We start from the raw sequence: 6268 nt of genomic DNA, 5'->3' as shown, positions 1-6268 counted from the left end.
AGGAAAACAGTAAGAGTGAGGAGGGACTGTCAAAGAAAGACTACCGGAAATTTTCACTTAACTGAATACAGAAGCCTCCAGATTTAAAAGACCCACCCACTATCTAGTTCATTGAATAAAAACAGGCCCAATACCAAGCCACATCATCCTGAAATGCCAAATAATGAAATCATAAAAGCTTCCAGAGAGGAAAAAATAGATCACATACAAAAATATCAGAGAAAGAATGACCAGTTGTTGACCATCTTTGAAGAAAACAATAGAATAAATTCTTCAAATATCTGAAGGAAAATTATTTTAAGTCCTTAATTATATTCCAAATCAAATTATAAATTAGATATGAAGGTAAAATAAATACAATTTAACACACACAATGTCTCATAAATTTATTTCCCATGCACTTTTCTCAAAAGCCATTGAAGGATAGGGCTCTACTGAAATAAATGAGAAAAAAAATCAGAAAGGAAAAGACACAAGATATAGGAAGTAGGGAATCCAACAAAGACACTCAAAGATAAATCCCAGGAAACCAACTATGAAGCAAAAGAGAGAACACCATCCAGACTAAAGCAGAAAGTTGAAAGCTCCAACAAGGACATCTTCAAGAGAAAGCAAGAATCTGATTATTGACCTGATTCATTTGAAACATGGAAAATTACATTGAGTGGTTGTGGAAAATTATGAAAATATTCAGCAACAGGTGCAAAAAAATTGACAAATGAAAAGATGAGGCAATGATTAACTCCTGGAAAACCAATGTTTGTTCAATCAAGGAAATGCTACTTAACACAGCAGTGAACAATTTTTGTATGGTCACAAAAATGTAAACTTTGAACCCTGATTACCCCAAGTTGTGATGTAACTCTATTGGAGAGATGGAGTGTGAAGACTCCGCTGCATGTTGAGGGTGGGGAGGCAGATCCATGTAAGGGACTAAATCCTAATCTTTCTTAGTCAAAAGCTATAAAACAATGTCCAAAGTTGGCAAATTAAGAGATAGTATAAAAAGTATGAAGATAAACACAAAAGAAGCTAGTAAAAGACTACAAGGAATTTACCTTTGGAGAGTAGACCAGAGGTGAGGAACTAAGGGGAAGGATTGTTATGTTTCATAAGCCTTCTAGCATTTTCAGTATTTGATTCTTTTTTGTATTTCTTGAATCAAAATTTAGATAATTTCAGAAAAAAATATCCCCAGAGCTAGAGCTACAACAGCCTTACAACCCTGAGCCATTGAAAAGGCAGCTTAAATAGCAACAGGGTATTTCATAAGAAGCTGGCAGAGTTAACTCAAATTCCTCGTCCCAACCCAGTTTCACCCATGTCCTAGGTATTCTTCCTGGAAGAACATGTGGCTTAGCCTCATACAGACTCCCACTGTAAACCCTGCTCTCTGCTTAGGCAATCATATTGAGCTAAGGATTGAACCTGGTGCACTGTCACATGCTCCCACCACCATGGCCCAGTTGTAGTTTCCAACGCCACTGGGAGACAAGGAATGCTAAGGAAGGTGACTATGGAAAGCCGTATGTCAAAATCTGTGTGGATACTCCCAGACTTAAAGGGGGGAAATAGTCACCTTAGGGAAATCCAATCAAAATGCCTAGCAGTATATTCATTGCTCAAAGGGTTTTAGGAATAACTAAAATTTTGTGTGCTAACACCTTCTCCATAATGGCTTAAAGGATCTTCCCAGGGTCTTTATAAAGCATCTGCTCTCCTGGTCTACCGATTTAATAAGTCTCAAAAAGAATCAAATTACATGCAAGGAAGAACAGTCTGATCTCCACATCAAAAGGCAACTAAAAGTTTTAGTTTACCTTATTCAAATTAAATCAGAAGTTCAGGTGATTTTTGTTTGTTAATGAACATAGTATCATGCCAATAGGGGCACATTGTCTACCACTCTTCTTCCAAGGCCTGCTGGAGACAGGAACAGTAGCAGACAGGAGGGTGGCCCTGTCAGCACAAGAACTCTAGAAGGTTTGACTTCAGAGCCTGGGAAAGGATCTCGGCTCATGGTGAGTGAGGTCCTTACACTACATAAATAGAGAAGCACCACCCCTCCTCTGATATGATCAGGGCTGGGATTAAATGAAAATATATTATGTCATATAATATAACATTGGCTCCAGTCTTATTTGCTAGCTCAGCACTGGTTTGTTGGGGGAGAACAAACCCCACCTCTGTCATGATCAAGGGTCTATGGTCCAAACCTGTAGGTTACAGCCATCTGATGTACCAAGCTGGTGACAGAATTTATCAGTGTTAGGAAAACGTTCTTCTCCCTCATTTTTTCTTGCTTCCATCCTCATGCAGAGATCTAGATCTTGCAGTTGACCTGCAATGATTTATTTCTGGCTCATAGCTGACTTCTATGGAACTTTGCTGGGGCACAGTCATTCTCAGAATTTTGTGTATGGGGCCTCAGTCTTAGATGTATTTGCCCATACTTCTCATTTACTAGATTAATTTATTCATTCCACAATGTTTAAATACTTTAAATGTGAATATAGAGATGAAAACCGTATTATGCTGTTTTCAATGTGTTCTCATTCTTGGGGGTTGGGGAAAGCAGACCTTAAATCATAGGGTATATATGTGGGTAAAAGTGTGTCTAACAGAACAATGTGTGAGATAATTAGAGTCAGAGGAGGGGTAAAGAATCTGGGTGGAGAGGGTGGGAGAAGACTTGATGAACTGTTGAAGTGTTCAAAAATAAATTCTAAAGAATTCTGGAGAGAAGAGACAGAATGTGAAAGGCAAAAAGGAGGTTATAGCCAATTTGAAGATGTGAGAGTAATTTGGGTTGTCCAGAACATGGCGCATTGCTAGGAGAGAAAAGATTTAGAGTAAGACAAGCTTTGTATTGTATATTGTATATTGTATACAATGCTAAGCATTTGGGCTTTATCCAATTGGAAACAAGGAGTCAAGTAGTTAAGAGAACCATAATTGCATTTCCAGAATTGCAGATTACTCAGCATCAGTGTGAAGATCAAGCTTAGTAAGGGATAGAAGGAGAGATGGGGCTGCAAGCAGGGAGCTGAATTAGGAGGCAGTGCGGGAGATAAAGAGCAAAGTCTGAGATAATGACAGTGTGGGCAGGAATGACAGAGAGACTTCAAAGTACATCCAGGATGGGACTATTTCTCGCCCCCTCCACTGCTACCACTTGGGCCAACCTGTTACCATCTCTTGACTGGATTCTCATGAAAGCCTCCTACTGGTCTCCCTATTTCCCCCCTCACCTCCCCTTTAGACCATTCTCACTCAGCAAGTTCCTCTCTTTTGTGATTGTTCTTTTTCTGCTAGAGCTTAGATGTGATGATGTAACTCCCCCTGTTCAAATCATTTAATGGTCTCCAATCACACAAACCAAAGTCCACAAGGCCACACAGCCTTGTTCCCCTCTATGGGTCTATGACCTCTATAACTTCCTTTCCTACTACTCACTCCTGAACACACCAGGTGCACTCTTGACAATTTTCCCTTGTTGCTTCCTCTATCTGGACTGCTCTTCCCCCCAAATATTTCTTCCCTTACCTTCTTCAAACCTTTACTCAAGTACCACCTTCCAAGCATCCTATAGAAAACTGCAATCCCAATACTCTTTATCTTCTTTCCCTCTTTAATTTTTTTATGACTCTATTTTCTACAAATATATTGTATAATGTATTACTTGTTTGTTTTCCATCTGTGCCCCACCCCTTAGTCCTGGACTATAAGCTTCAGTGGGTAGGTGTTTTTGTCTGATTGTGGCCATTACTATGTATCTCCAATACCTAGAATAGCACCGGGGGCATATTAGGTGTTCCATAGATACTTACTAAATGAAATAAAATCAGTGGGACTTGATGATTAAACATAAGAATTAGAAAAAGGAAAGACTCTAGGATGCTTTACAGGTTTCCAGAGTGTGTGACTGCCATTTGGTGATACAATTCAGTAAGAGAGGAAATCAGAGGGAAATGTAATTAGTTCTACTTTTGGCAGATTGACTTGGAGGTGCAAGTGGACTATTTGTGCCCGTTATCTATTTATTGTCTCTGAGTCCCCACATCCATTAGAGCCTGTCCCTATAGACATTGCTCCTTTGACAGCTGGTTTGATGTTAGCCTTTACCAAGAGAGAGTACTGGAGGGACACTGCAAGGCACCAGGAAGGACTCCCTTCCTATTTCCAATTGGCTTTTATTTTAGTACAGCAGCCAGTAAATCAGCAGGTAGAAGGCACAAGGGTGTTCATCTCAGAAACTCTTGTCAGACCAGCTCCAGCCCTGTGCCCTCTGGCAAGTTTTTCCCTCAAGCGCAGTTCTTCAAAACTCTTAATTTCTTATATATTCACACTTCCACAGCGCTAAAAGTACCAGTTGCTTTCTGTATTTACTGTTTCATACCCTTAGGGTCTTCTTCTTTTTTTTTTTTTTTTTTTTTTTTCTTTTTCACTTTGACCGATACCGTTTGCTCCACGAAGTTACTCCGCGAAGAGCGGCAGTTCACGGGGAAGCCGCATAAAATATGGAACGCTTCACGAATTTGCGTGTCATCCTTGCGCAGGGGCCATGCTAATCTTCTCTGTATCGTTCCAATTTTAGTATATGTGCTGCCGAAGCGGTCTTCTTCTATTGCTCCTTTTAGTAGTTAATCACTTTTTACTAGTTAACACTTCTTCATAGTAAATGTTCTCTAAGTTATTTGCACATTTTCTATCTCCTGACTGGACCCTCCCCCGTACAACATTCAAGTTGAGGTGCATGTTAAGGAGCTATGAATGTAACTTTAAAGGAGATTTAAAATAAGAGGTTCACATTTGGAAGTTTCCAGAATATTACTGGTGTTTAAACCAAAGACCGGAGGATTAATCATGTTTTATTAATCATAAAAACATAAGGGGGCTAAAAAAAAAAACCCACAACAAAAAAAAAAACAAAAAATAACAAACAAAAATAAACCATAAGGGAGATAGGGAGGGAGCCTTGGGACACCATCATTTGGGGGGACAGTTAGGAAAGAGCAAAAACTGGAAATTGGGGGAATGGGAAAAGTAAGGTAGGGAAATGAGAAGATGCTGAGAAGTTTGTCTTAGAGGTAAAAAGAAAACCAGGAGAAACCAGAGGCAGAGAGAATTTCGAAGAAGATTTGTTCAATAACAGAAATGCTACAGGAAACTCAATTAGATTAACTGGAAACTTAAAATGAAGTTAGGAGCAATCTTTTCAAGAACAATTTTAGTACTGTGGTTTGAGAAGTCAGTAAGAAGACAGGAAGTAGGCATGACAAATGTAAACCACTCTTTTGCTAAGCTTGAAAGATTAGGCTGCTATAGAAGTGGCTTGCTGGCACAGTGGCTCCAGAAAATCATTATCACAGAGCCCATCTGGCTTTCTGCTTCCTTGTCCTTTGAATGTTGCTTTCTAAGTCATGGTTATAACATGGCTGCTGCAGCCCTAAATTTCACATTCACAGTCCAGGAAGGAAGTGGTAAAATAAGAAGAAGAGTACCAACACTTCAGCTTTACTTAGTTGGAAAAAAATTATATCACTTGGCCACCTCTAGTATAAGGGAGGCTGAAAAAGTCAAGTTTTTACCTCTTATTACCTGGATCATAGGGTCAGGGAAGAGAGAGAGGAGTTGAAAGTAGAGATTGGGACAACCACCTTCAAGGGTCTCGAAGAGTCCTAACTAAGCAAGAAAAGGGGAAAGTTTAGTTATGTGTCTGAAGAGAACTAAAATAAGAAATTGCAAATGAAATTGTGAATTTGCCTCTGGATGGCAGAGAAGAAAAAGCTAAGATTGAGGCACCCAACCACAACTTGGAGACAATTTTAACAGAAAATTACCGCAATAAGATGATTAATTTCGTCAGAGTGGAAAGGTTTGTAGAGTAGGTGGTAAGGGAGTCAAAGATATGTGCAAAACTGTGTTATGAGGGACCAAGGGCTCTTTCTAAAGAAGAAAGGGACCATGGGGTTGATAGTTTGGGAGTTAAAGAGGGCTACAGAGACCAGAGGACTTGGTGGCTCCAGTAAGGGACAGAAAAACCTGGAAGGGTAAGAGTTTGTGGACAAAAAACAAATGGGAACTTGAGATGTAGAGCCAGAGCAGTCCTGGATGATGACAGAGGGACTGAAGTCAAGTGTCGATGACAGCCATGGTATTAAGTTAGGGACCCATGAGGATGCATATCAAAATTATCACCTGCATGAATGCTGGCCAGGACGATGCAAGACTCTGCGTACTGTGTCACGTACCAAACTGGTAGATG

At 39.8% G+C, this 6268-nt stretch overlaps 1 non-coding gene across 1 annotated transcript; it reads right to left on the bottom strand.

Annotated features, from left to right (window-relative positions):
• Positions 1 to 4514: 4514 nt before the first annotated feature.
• Positions 4515 to 4619, bottom strand: LOC122918908. The gene has a single exon (XR_006386695.1). It is a non-coding gene; the product is annotated as a U6 spliceosomal RNA (small nuclear RNA).
• Positions 4620 to 6268: the final 1649 nt, after the last annotated feature.

Source organism: Neovison vison, chromosome 10 (assembly GCF_020171115.1).
Source record: "Neovison vison isolate M4711 chromosome 10, ASM_NN_V1, whole genome shotgun sequence".
Classification (NCBI taxonomy): domain Eukaryota; kingdom Metazoa; phylum Chordata; class Mammalia; order Carnivora; family Mustelidae; genus Neogale; species Neogale vison.
Note: the sequence above shows the minus strand (reverse complement) of the source record. Positions and strands in the feature narration are given on the sequence as shown.